Raw genomic sequence first — 14,617 nt, 5'->3', positions numbered from 1 at the left:
AAAGAAGACGAAACAATCAATCTGCTCCGACGTACACAAGCCTCACTCGCTGAGTCAAACCTCCGCTTGCACAAGTTTGCATCAAACTGTCAGGCAGTAATGGAGGCCTTTCCACACAATGACTGTGCTCCGGCAATCAAAGACCTAGATCTAGTTGGAGAAACCATACCCACACAAAGGAGCTTGGGTCTCCTCTGGGAGATTACGACTGACACATTCACGTTCTCCGTGCCGACCGTGATCAAGCCATTCACCCGCCGTGGAGTTCTCTCCACTGTCAACAGTGTTTTTGATCCCTTGGGTCTACTGGCGCCAGTTATGATCCAAGGAAGAGCCCATCTCAGGGAACTTACCTCTCTCTCCGACTGGGATACTCCCCTACCAGAAGACAAGCTAAACAGATGGGAGGTTTGGAGAGATTCACTTCAAGATCTAAAACAGCTTCATATCCCACGTAGGTACATTGCGGATGAATTGGCCCAGGCAAAGGATGTCATCCTTAAAGCAACTCAAAGAGCAGCTTTTGCAAGGGAATTTTCGGCCCTCCATGTTAATAAACCAATACCAAAGGACAGCCCTTTGAGGAAACTCAACCTGATCCTGAAGAACGATCTCATTTGCATTGGAGGCCAGTTAATACACTCTCACCTTTCAGCTGCAGAAAAGAGCCCAGTAATCCTGCCCAAAGACAGCCATGTATCCTTACTGCTTACTCGCCATCACCACGAACAGGTAAGGCATCAGGGCCGTCACCTGACGGAAGGAGCAATCAGGGCAGCTGGACTGTGGATCTTGGGAAGGAAAACACTGATCAATTCAGTACTCCACAAATGTGTAACCTGCAGGAAACTGCGAGGGAAGATGGAAGCTCAACGTATGGCGGACCTCCCACCAGAACGCCTTGAAGCCTGCCCTCCTTTTACGTATTTGGGGCTCGATGTATTTGGTCCATGGACTATCACCACTAGACGCACAAGAGGAGGACAAGCAGAGAGCAAACGGTGGGCCATCGTATTCAGCTGCATGAGTTCGAGAGCGGTACACATTGAAGTCATCGAATCTTTGGATACATCCAGCTGCATTATCGCTCTCAGGCGCTTCTTTGTGCTAAGAGGCCCTGCAAAACAGTTAAGGTCTGATTGCGGCATGAACTTTGTTGGAGCATCCAAGGAGCTCAGGATGGACAAGACGGTGCAAAGGTACCTCAGTGAGCAGGGATGCAACTGGGAGTTCAACACACCACACGCTTCTCACATGGGAGGCTCATGGGAGCGGATGATTGCTATCGCCAGAAGGATCCTTGATTCAATGTTTCTGCAGCAACGCACCCGACTGACACACGAAGTACTGTGCACACTAATGGCAGAGGTCACAGCCATTATAAATGCACGACCACTCCTATCTGTCTCTTCTGACCCGGAAAGCCCCTTCATACTCTCACCATCAATGCTCCTTACGCAGAAGACAGGAGCTCCCCTCCACCTGGGGACTTCTCTGATAAGGATTTGTACACAAAGCAATGCAGACAGGTTCAGGCTCTCGCAAATCAGTTCTGGTCTCGTTGGAGACATGAATATCTACCTTTGTTGCAACATAGACAAAAGTGGACAGAACCTCGCAGGAATCTTCAAGTTGGAGATTTAGTCCTGCTCAGGGACAAGCAGATCGCCCGCAACTGCTGGCCAATGGCCAGAATCACTGCCACATTCCCTGGTAGGGATGGACATGTCAGGAAGGTTGAGTTGAAAACTTCTGACCAAGGTGATTTGAAAACTTACCAAAGGCCAGTTGCAGAAGTCATTCTACTTTTACCTAAGGACTGATTTAGAGACTGCAGTTTGTATTATGTTCAGAGTGACCTCAGGCGGGGAGTGTGTTGCCCTTAAGGCATTCATTTAGTTTATTATATTTTCACTTTAGTAATTTGTTTGTAATCGTTTTCTAGTTAAAGTTAAGGTTGTTTAAAGTAAATTCGTTGTCTGTGATATATCGCGGCATGCGATGACGTCATACCCGGTTTCGCTGCGTCCTGTGGGAAAATACTGGTTTGGAGAACTGGAAAGGAGGGGGCTTGTGTGTGCAGGATCAGCGCGAGAAAAGTTTTCTTTCTACGCACTAGAAACATCATAGAAGCAACGCTGTAAGTTCATAAGATAATCGATATGTTGAAGTAAAAATGTTAACGCTGATTCTGTTAAAAGTAATGACAGTTGATAAAGTTTATGTTCTTTGTTATTTAAAGAGTTGCGGATAGTTTGTGTTGGAGTGTATTTAAAGCAGTTGATGGCATAGGTAGATTCTGACTGTATGTTGTACTTTAATGTAATATAGTTTGTTGTAGTTTTATTTTTGCAAGTATTTATGATGTAAATGTGATGCCAAGAAGGAAACAAATACTGTATATATTTTGTATTGTTTTATCAACAGTTTTCACCATACGTTAATGTGGAAGAGTGAACAGTGAACGGTTAATCTTACTGGGATCGCGCCTCATTGACTCCGGTTTATACTTCGTGTTTAGTTCAGAGTTTTTACACCTGTGCGAGAACACTACACCTGTTTCTCTTTACACTGCTGCACTCTGATACGTTGAGTAGTTTTGCACTTGCTCTTGGAATTTAGATTTCCAACACCAGCTATATTTTGCTTTCTGGATTCTTCTTTTACTTATGTTAGCCTAACCACTTCTCCAGAGAACTGTTCATTGGCAAGAAGAACAGCTGTGCTTTGATCATTTTTGTTCTTCGTGGCTTAGGCTAACATACTGTCAGGGGTTACTGTGACACACTTCACTATGGAGATGGGATACTGGAAACTCTTTGTGTTAGTGTGTATAAGTTCAGAACGATTTCTGAATCTTGAGCAGAATTCCTGAACCAGAAATAACATCCTCTAGATCTACGGTAATCATGCCTGCTATAGTCAGCTGACTGATGATATAGCCCAGCTGTAAAAGTGCTTCTGTTCCCTTACTGCCATTTGCTGATGGACTGATCTTTTGCTCAATTGCATTTCTGGCTGCAACTTAAAATCAATCACTATGTTTTAGGAATATTAAATTTAGTCTGACAAATCTAATTTTGGATATTTGTCGTGACACCTTTCAATGCATAGGCACACAATGTACAGTACTTTACAAACAGGATCCTGGCCCTATAAGGGAATTGCTTAAACTCTCAGTAAAATATTTGACCAAAGTACTGAATGAGGAAGGAAAATTGGCATGAAGGAAATGATGGATGAATGCTGTGGGAATGTGGAAAACCAGACTGGGAGACCACGTCACAGATTAGCTCTGTTCAGTTTACAAGATTCTCTACTTCTAGATCACTGTCACTTTAATTCTCCTTCCCACTCCTATTTTGACTTCTGAGTCCTTGGGCTCATACAGAATTTCAACAAGCTCAATGCCAACTCAAGGAACATCTTATTTTCTATCAAGGTACTCTAAAGCCCTTGGGACTTAATAATAAATTAGGGAATTCACATCAGCAAACAAGATACTTGAAAAACTCAGTTGTCAGGCAGCATCATTAGAGATAAATTGACTATTCCGGCATCTACAGTCTCGTGTCTCCATTTTGACAATTCAGATAACTTACTTTAAATTTGTATCAATATTCAGCAGTTCTAATATAAAGCCATCAACCTATAATACTGATTTATATTTTATCTTGCCAGATGCTGTTGACCTGCTGGTATTTTTGACCATTCTCTTTTATTTCACATTTCTAATAATTATTGTGTTCTAATATGTCATAGTTCCAGCTTTGTTTCTTTCACTTGTTGGTTCTCCCTCGACTTACACCTCCTTCAGACAGGACAGTTACCATTAACAAGCCTTCACCATCTAATCCATATGATCCATTTCCTCCTAGTGTCCACTGCTTCCTTTTACTACAAGTTAAAATGTATATGTTATCAACTTTTTTCCTAGTTCTGACGAAGAGCTATCAATCTGCTTCCCTCTTCATTGATACTACCTGAAAGCCTGAAAGCACCTACCACCAGGCTCAAGGACAGCTTCTACTCCAGTGCTATAAGACTATTGGATGTTTCTCCAGTATGATAAGTGTACTCTTAACCTCATTTTATCTCATCATTTACCTGCACTGCACTTTCTCCAGACCTCTTACGCTTTATTCTGCATTCTTATTGTTTTAACTTGTTCTTCTTCAATAACTGAGTAATGATTTGATCTGTATGAACTGTATGCATAACAAGGTTTTCACTGTATTTGTATCTCAACATATGTGACAATAGTAAAATAATTCCAATGCCAGTACCTGACCCCCTTGAGTAAATCCAGCAATGGTGGGGAATATTGGTAGCTCGGGCTGAGACATTTGATATATCAGAAATAACAGCTTAACTGCTTGAACCTCACATTTACTCACAAGCCAACAGCAACTTTAAGAGGGCTTGTCACAAGAACCAAGGTAGCAGTAAAGACAATCAACAAAAGCAATGTGGTGTACAGGACCATTTGTAGAGACTGCACCAAGAATTACGTTGTCCAGACAGGATCTAGGCACTCAACCCATTTATGGGGACATGATCCACTGTGACTAATCTCGGAATATGAAGACCAAGAAGGACACCGCTTTAAATGGGACACCGCAGAGGTTCTGGCACAGGCAATCAGGAAGCAGTCAGAAGAATTTTTAAAAGCATGATTCTCTTCTGATAATTCCGTAAACAAACATATCAAAATAGACGCCATCTATGAACCCCTAAGAGCCGAAGAAATGCGAGCCAATAAATTCAAAGGTCAACTGAAGGATAGCCAATCAGCAGATGCCAATGTTGCAAAACTTCAATCTCTTGTGTCTCAAAATACCTCTGCCTAGGACAAATTTTGGTCTATGCCACTTAGAATATTTACAAGAGAAGTCTCTCAAATTACATCACTGAGCTCCAGCAAATAAAACATTAAAAAAGAAAATAAAAACAAATAGCATATGGTAATGTTTAAATGAAATTCTCCATTATGTAACATAATAACTTGAAGGAAACATTTCAGCAAACACAGATTCTCAGTTGCATCTGATAAACCTTACAGCCTCTTTTTAATTGAAGAAACTGCCAGTAAAGTCATGAATATACAAAGTCCATCAGTACCTTTCAAAATTAACTCAAAGGATTTGTTTAAATTACTTATTTCCTTCCAGCTAATTTACTGCCGCAATAGTGATCTATTTTTACAGTCTTAGTATAACTATAGTTGAAACTATTACGGTTACAGTAACATTTCTTCGATTGAGGTCAGACTTAACTGGCTAAATGCTTCTGTATTTATTCTCTCAGAAAGACTGAGCATCATTATGTGAGAAAAGAGCCAGCTGTATCCATTGAACAATAAAATATAGAGAAATGATTGCATGTCTTTTCTGTGAGACCATCAGCCAAGCTCATTAGGAGCACTGGTCGGAAAGTAATAAATCTAGTTAAGGGGCAGAAATTTGGACAAGATACATGACCCAGGACTCCTATACTCCATCCCCACAACTTACTTTAGAACATAGAACTTAGAAAGAGCAGCACAGGAACTGACACTATTAGTTCACAACAAGATGTTATGCTGAACTAATTAAGATAAAGAAATCTTTTGCATGCACATAATCACATTCGCCCAACCTCTGCATATTCATGTGGCTATCTAAAAGCCTCTTAAATGCCTTTATCATATTTGTCTCATCCAGCAGCCCCAGCTGTGTCAGTTCCTGGAAAATTCAAAGATGAGTAGAAGAAAGCTACTGTGTAAAATGCTTTCTTCTACTCATCTTTGAATTTTCCATCTCTCATCTTAGGTGCATGATTTATAGTAATTTAGATATTTGAACCTGGGAGAAAGAAGTAAAGAAGAACACCTCTCCAATACCCATGCGGGTTTTATCCTTTACTTTTCATTCTAATATTCATTCACCCATGCATTTACCTCGTCCTTTGTAAGGACAATGGAACAAGTCATTGGAGACAAAGGAGACAGGAGATGCTGGGAATAGGGAGCAACAAACAATCTGCTGGATGAACTTAGAAAGTTGAGCAGCATCTATGGGAGAAAAGGAGTTTTTGATGTTCAGGTTGAAATCCCGAATGGCTTGTTCTGCCATTCAGTAAGTTCATGGCTGACCTGTAACCTAAACTTCTTTTGCTGCCTTTGTCCCATATCATCCCTTAACAAGTTTGACTAATTAAACCTTTCAACCTTTCAAATGTAAACTTACTAATCAGACATCAACCTGCTATGTGGGAGAGAGTTCTGAAATTTTGCCACCCAGTGCTGGTATGTGTCACTCAATTTCATTGATGAAACACATGGCTCTAACATATGGGCTCTGCCACTTTCAATCAATGGAATGGGCTTCTTCCTCTCTGCCCTATTTAAATTTTTTGGATTAAATAATTTCTTAATCTCCTAACTCCAGTGTAAATAAACCAAATTTTACCTAATCGCTCCTTGGAAATTAATCATTCCTCAAGTATCAGATTGGCAAATTTATTTTGTGTTCCTGCTACGGTCAATAAATCATTCCTATAGAGTGATGGTCAGAAGTGAATAGTGTTCTGGTGTGATCTAACTAGGGATTAAAACAGTTGAAGAGGTCTATCAGTCTCTTGTCATCAGTACCCTGGATTTTAGGGTTTGCTGATTTCATGAGGAATATTGTTCACCCTTCTGTGACATGTTAAGAGTTCATATGTGTGAAACATCACGGGCAGAAACATAATCACAATGCACTGTGCAAAGCTGTATACAGAGCAATATTTCAAATTCAGCATTTCAAGTTATACTCTTTGCTTAATTTTTTTTTGGTGGCCAAATGTAGGAAGAACAAAACCCTAATGTTTCATTTCAACTAAACACCATTCAGAAACCAGCATCATCCACTTTTACACAGGCAAGTAGCATCTGTGTCAGCACTTGGTTGAGAGAAAGAAGATTTAATAAAATGAAAACTAAGGAAAAAGTACACATAGAGTTGCAAGAGATGCAACTTCCAAGCAGAAGTCAGCTCAAAGTCTCTAGTGTTTGCTGAGCTTACAGTTTCAAAGTTTCTACAGCCTTCCTGTAGTTGAAAGCCTGCCATCAGCAGTAAATAATGCCATTTGAAAGTACCCTGGTAGCTTCAACAGATGTGTCTATTCAGGAATATGCATCCAGCATCTTGAAAACTGTCATTTAACTACATTACCATTACTGATCATTTTAAGGGTTTCTGCAGTGAAAACGCACCCTTTTTTCAAGCTTCTGTTTTTGTTTCTGACTTGACTGGGCACTAGAGGCTAATACTCAGCTGTAGCTCAACTTTGGATTGATCATATTGGGGAATGCATAAGCTAGCCTATTCCAACATTCAATTAATGGATGACTGATGTGAATCTTTCTTGGTTCAGCGCTCCACAATACATCAATATTGTTTCCACAACCAGTAATGTCCATCAATGTTAAGTTCAGTTTGAAATGCTGAATGCATCAGGTATCAATTTTTGGAAAGATAATTCCTGTTTTCTCCTACTCCTTGCATGAAGAATTCATTCCTGGCAGCATTCCTGAGAGGCCCCTATATTTATCATTATGTATTCTTATCCTTCATCAACTTTAATCTTCTATACTCACAGCAACCTGCTCTTATAATTTGTCTTTTTACCTCATCAGTTTGGTGAATCTGTGTTGCAGAATCACATATGGTATTCAATTTAGGGTCTAAACTAAGGTCTGTACATCTCTAAAATAACTTCCACCCCTTTTGTATTCCATATTTCTTGAAAAACAAACATTTTATTTGACGTTCTTAATGACTTTGTGTACCTGTCTGGCAGCTTGTAATGACTTTTGCACTTCAGCAGCTCCTCTGCAGCTCATAGCTTCTTTCCATTTAGCTATCTTTCTCAAATCTAAAGTCGATGACCTCATACCTATATCAAGTAAAGCCCTTTACATTCCAATCGACTTTGAGATGTCCTTAACACAGATTCAAGAATCTTATTGTTGCTCAGCAACCTGCCTCTTGTTGAGGGAATGCTAGGCAGAATGCAATTGCTTGACCCATGAATAATAGAGCTGCTGCAATAGTCAGGCACTTTTAGGAATAAAACTGTTTCAATTTGAAAATCGACATCCAATAAAGACTGTAAAATTCTGTCTGCAAAATTAAAGTACATATTTGATGCAAAAGTTGCTTGTATTGGGAAACAAAAATGATTTATAAATAGACACACTCAAAAAATATTTTTACTGTACTCACTCCAGTCTCTAACTCAGTCACATCCAGCATTACAAATATAATTTAAAAGACACATGGACATGCATGGAAAAGGTTTAGAGGGATATGGGCCAAATGCTGTCAAATTGGACTGGCTTAGATGACAATTCAATTGATCTGGATGTGTTAGACCAAAGGGCCTGTCTCTATATGAGTATGACATTGAAGCAAGAATGGACGTTTGAACAATAATAGGTATTTATTGATACCCTGTAATAACATTGATAATAACAGTGAGTAAAATGATCTTATAATTCTTCATTTAAGTACATCAGTGGTTTCTGCTACAAGACACACGAGGCAGCAGACTAGACGACAAGAGATAGATGAAACCAGGTGAGGTAAAAGGTTGGTGAGGGAGAAGGGAAGGAGTGAGAAGCTGGGAGTTGACAGGTGGAAGAGGTAAAGGGCTGAAGAAGGAATCTGATAGGAGAGGAGAGAGGACCTTGGATAAGGAGGAAGGGCACCAAAGGGAGGTGAAGGATAGAGACAAAGAAAGTCTAGATATTCCCTGTTATATTTCAGTGGTAAGCAAAGGACTATGCTAATCGCTTTAAGTCGAATCCGTAGTACAGTCTTTCATTGTGAGATTACCGGCATGTATCGTGATACATGCAGCACTCATATAATTACTGAGGAGTGTTACTGTTTAGAGAAGGTATGCTGCAAAGATAAGAGGAGAGTGGAGGAGTGCTGCAACAGGACCACAGCAGAACCTACAGATGCTGATGAAGAACAGTCACTGTAGAAGAAATGTTCTTTGTACAAAAGAGCCTCAGAGAATTCCCAAGGCTAATGCCAGGGATTCCTCAATTGGAATGAATTTTCTGAGTTTCCTGAAAAGAACAATATGGATGCAGTTAATGAATGCCAAAGCTTTTTTTAAAAAAATGGACCTGAGGGGCAACTTTTTCCTGCGGAAGTGGTGCCTATGTGGAGAAAGTCACTGAGGCAGGTACAATAACAACATTTAAAAGACATTTGGATGGATACATCAACAGAAAAAAGTAGCAAATGGGACTGGCACAAATAGGAACCATAGGGTGGCATGGGTAGGTTGGGCCAATGGCTCTGTTTCCATGCTGTGTAGCTTCATGACTTGATGATATATGTAAAATTCTAGCCCTATCGCTCCACAAAACACCTAAAAGGAAATGAGACAGAGGCCAATTTAATTGCAGCAGTGCTATGGCAAAAGAGCTGCTGTGAATATTTTAATAAGGTAAGAGTAAATGTATTAAATATATTAAACTTAAATTAAACTGCACTTCTATCTGGGAGCAGTACTCTCCATGATGAGTGACTGTGCTATAACGGCTTTGACTGAGGATTTGTGAATGTGCACGATATCAAATCACTGAGTGCATTTTGTGAGAAAGTGGGACTGAATTGTTGCAGAAACTGCATGGTGCCTCCATGTGACACAGACTGAAGCTGATAATTGTGCTATTCCATGTGCATAATGCATATGCATTCAAAGCATGTTGGGTTAGTAATGACATTATAAATTATTGAACAAGGTACACTTGACACTGTTGCTGACATTTCTGTTCATGCATAAACCACCAACAAAAAGCATACTCTAGCAGAAGCAAGCAACGTCCTTCAAGATATGTACCTGTGTTTCCATCATTTTCCATCATCAGGAAAACTGATCTGTGTCATGCAAATATGCACTGAAGATTAATTTATCACTTTGGATACTGATGTGCAGTAGTTTAAATGAGCTGCAAAGATAGAACATACAGTACTTCTATTTGTTATTCAGATAGTTTTTTTTTATTTTGACTGGGGCTCCTGATCACTCTTCTCTTTTCCTCCAGCATCCATATTTGCTGTCATAATCTCAAAGTCAGCATCAAAGACTGGTAACACACAAAACTCTGGAAGAACTCAATGGGCCAAGCAACATCTACGGAGAGAACACTGAGACCCTTCATCTGGGCCTTTTTGTGTGTTGCTCCAGATTTCCAGCATCTGCAGTCTCTTGTGTCTCCATTAAAGATTGGGTGCATGGTCCTGTCACCATCTGGTCAATTTTTCAAACACTTCACTCTTTGTCCTTCAATGAATTATAGAAGCAGCTGCAGTTGAGCTGCTGCTCCGTGTGGTCCAAGGATTACTTAAAATAGTTCAAGTTTGTTCATTGAGAAACATTGTAAACTCCAGAGAAAAATTGTAAACAGTTGTTAAGGCTTCTGAATGATTTTTGGCAAAGCTATGTTGAAATTTTGCAGGAGACTGGAAGAATTCCTGTGAAAACTTTACACTATAGACTTTTTGATGCCAATTTTGAACTGGGCATTGAGTAACAGTACTTTGAAAGATGGATGCTAAGGCTAAAGGTCATGCTTTTATCTCAAGCACAATATGAAATTCTCTTGGAAAATTGCCCTTTTCCTGCATTTTGAGAGGAAGTAAGAGCAGTTCTAAAGGTGTCTCTCAATTTAGAGAAAGAGGAGGAAGAGAACCTCTGAATGAAGTCATTGTACCGCATGTTTTTAGGCTGACCAAACATGCTGAAAGGACTCAGCAGCCAACTTCTATTAATAAATTAATATTCCAGGTGCGTAAGTCACACCTTTGCTTCAGGACAACTCTAGAGACGTGTGTACCAAAAGACACCTAAAATAACTACTATGGAACTTTTGCACTTCCTCAACTAATTTAGGAATCCTCTTAAGACAAGCACCTCTCTTCAGGCCAGTGAAAGTAACTGTTGTATAATGTTTTATAAATATAGACTTTTGGGTAACTGAACAATGCTTACTACCTTCCAATCTTCAGTGCATATTTGCATGACACAGATCAGTTTTCCTTTAAAAATCAGTACCATCTTCGATCAGACTACATTTCCTGAGTGGCATGAAATATAGTATGATCAAAGCTAGTGCTGCATTTTAAAGTGTGGCATGTTGGTTTTATTGACTACACACATATGACCCTGCATGTCTCTACCTTTCTAATTGCAAACAGAAAGGGACTCACTCCACAGCGTGGATCTAATACTGAAACAAAGTCAAAATAGACAATATCCACATACCATCCATATGTTACTGAGCCTCTCATAGGATATAATGATTCAAACCTCTTTTACAAGTTCATATTTGTGTTCAGTTATCTCTATCCCCAGTACAAGATAAAAACTAAATTGGGTTCTAAAGTAGAATATATAATTGGAAGTACTCTATTGCAAGTAACATACTTGGAATACTCCCTATAAGTTTTGGCACTGATTTCTTCCTATCTCACTTTGAAACTGTCCTCTGACTTTAATCCAGCTAGCTACCTGGAAGTAGATTCTAAAATTGTTCTTGGAATTATATTCTAATTTTATTGTGCAAAACTTCATGTTTGCAAGATAATTTTACTTGCAGCATTTTCAAAAATTCAAGGGCTGCTGACGTGATCAGTCACTAACATTATCAGACTTACCAAAAAAGAATGAAATTCATGTTGATTGGAATACCGATACTCATAAAATTTTACAATACATGAAGGGACAATTTAACTCACCAAATCTATGAAGGTGCTTTACTAGATACTCTCCAAATTAATACTTCTACCTTGCTCTCTTCCTTTCATGTATTTAACATACGCAGCATAAAACTATATTTTCACTTTGCAAATTCTAAAAATAATCAGTTTATCCAGTTGCTGAGAGTCTGAATTTCTGCTTTAAAATATTGATGGAACACAATGATTGCTCAAATCAATAGAAACCTCAAATGCAGGTTGTGCTGATAGCTGCAGAAATATTTGTTTAATGTAGAATTCTGATTGTAGAATGGTGGAGATTAAAAGATATTTGCTTTAAAAAAATACCATAGGATATCCATACCCATAGCTATCAATTCCACCCAGGACAATGGTAGGTTTATAAACATGGTGTGACAGGTTGAGCAAAGCCCCTAGCAACACCTAGGAAGGCCAGAAGTTGTAAGTACATCTTTGTAAAGAAATTACAACGCTGGATTGAATTGACCTGTGGGAAGTGGGTCCATCTGCAGCTCCTGACTGACCATATCAAGCTGCTGGACTCAGTCATGAAGTTTAGACAGAACCTTTAGTGAGGAGGTCACAAACAAGGTACAGGCAGCAGAGAGCTGTCTGACCATCAAGAAATGGACAAAAAATACTGAATTCCCCTTATTGCTCAGGATACTGTTGGCCATTCAGAAGAGAGATCAAGTTTGTGCCACAGCTATCTATGATTCACCCAGAGCAGGGTGAAGACAAGGAGAGGTGCATTGATGGGAATCTGTAATTGGGAGGGAGGGGCAGACAGGAGATCCTTTGGTTGTGAATGAGACTCCCAGATGACAGAGTTAAGGATTTCTCCGAGTGGTTGCAGAACATTCTCGGGGGGAGGGGGCAGCCAGAGGTCATTGATCACATTGGAACAACAACATAGGTAGATAATGGGATGAGGTCCTGAAGAAAGTTAAGCAGGGTAAAGAGTAGGACGTCAAGGGTTGTAATCTGTGGATTACTCATGGAACTGTGTGCGAGTAAGGGAAGGAATAAGGGAAAGGGCAAATGAATGTGTGGCTGAGGAGTTGGTGCAGGAGGGAGGGATTCAGGATCTTAAACCATTGAGATCTGTTCCAGGACAGTGGTGAGTTGCTTAAGAGGGACAGGTTGCACTTGAACTGGAGCGGAACTAATATCCTGATGGAGAAATTTGCTAGTGCTACTTTGGAGGGTTTAAGCTGGTCTGGAAGGGGTTGGACCCAAACCAGTCCTGTGAGGTAAACATGGCAGTTAAAGCAACAATGTTCAGTAAGCAAGACAGGCAGGAACAGGACTGGGAGCGAAGAAGGTCTATTAAACAAAACTGCATTTATTTTAATACTACAAGCCTGGTAGGTAAGGTAGTTGAGAACAGGGCATGGATAGGCACATTGGACTGTTATATTATAGCTGTTACAAAAACATGGTTGAAGGATGTGCAGGGTTGGCACCATGTTTCAGGGTATAGACACTCCAGGCATGATAAAGGTAGAAGTACTAGTGGTTGGAAAGTTGATTGGAGAGAACATCAGGGCAATAATTGGAGAGGATATTCCTGGGCAAATGTCCAGTCACACCGTATGGGTGGGATCTTGAACAGAAGACTGATTACTTTGATGTGATTGTACCATACATACCCCAATAGTCAGAGGGAACTAGAGAAACAAATAGGTAGGCAGTTGGCAGGTAGCTGTAAGTGAAATAGGATTGTAAGGCTGTAGGTGATTTTCAATTCCCTCATATTGACTGGGATTACCTGAATGTCAAGGGTCTGGATGGATTGCATCGGATAAATGTGTCTAAGAAAGTCTTCATATGTAATAGGTAGATTGCCCTATTAAAGAGGGGACAATACTGGACCTCCTATTGGGTAAGGAAGCAGGGAGAGTAAAGGAAACATCATTTCAGGAGCACTTAGAGACCTGTGACCATGAGACCTTTAAAAATAGTTAACGAAAAACATAGAGACTGAGCCACATGTTAAAAAACCTAAATGAGGACAAGGCAAATGACAGGTATATGGAGGAATTTAAGGTGGGGGTTTATATGTGAGGCAGGGTTTGAGGGTCAGCATAACATTGTGGGCCAAAGGGCCTGTAATGTGCTGTACTATTCTATGTTCTATGTTCAAATTTAGGGAGGCTACTTACAGGTAAAGGAATGCCTTTGCAGTTAGGGAGAGCTCCCTTAACCCCCCCCCCTCCCACCTAGAGCCCCTCATTCCAGCACCACAGCTTGATTCACTCTCTCTGTTCTCCTCCACTCCCTGAAGCTTCTATGTGCACAAGGGGCTCTGGTGGATTCCAGTGCAGCAGACAACTTCCAGGACCAGACTCTGTGTTTGCAGCTTGTATTCCCTATCAATCCTATCTCTCTCTCCTTCTGCATAACGGTCTTTGATGGATGTCTCTTGGGGTCTGGGATGGTTTGATCACGCACAAGGCCTGTGCACACGAGCATCAGAGAGTGCCACAACTCCATACAATTTCCCTTTGTTGTCTTGCCCAACACTCCTCTCATTTTGGGTTAGCTCTGGCTCTCCACTTATGACCCTCACTTCACATGGTCATCTAGTTCACAGCTGAGTTGGAGACCTACCTGCCCAGCCAACTGCCTGCAGCCTCAGTTGACTTCACACTGTAAATCCGTGGAGATGCAGGAAGCCTTTGGTTTCACCAAACTCCCAGAGGAATATCACGATTTAGCCATCACCTTCAGTAAGACATAAGCCAACACCTTGCTGCAACACAGGCTACAGGAGTGTGTGATAAACTCCCTCCAGAGGTTGTCTGTTCTCCCTCTTCCCTCTACGTTGCTGAAGCCCTACTGTATGCTTT

The sequence above is a fragment of the Hemitrygon akajei genome, chromosome 1, assembly GCF_048418815.1.
Source record: "Hemitrygon akajei chromosome 1, sHemAka1.3, whole genome shotgun sequence".
Taxonomy (NCBI): Eukaryota; Metazoa; Chordata; class Chondrichthyes; order Myliobatiformes; family Dasyatidae; genus Hemitrygon; species Hemitrygon akajei.
Note: the sequence above shows the minus strand (reverse complement) of the source record.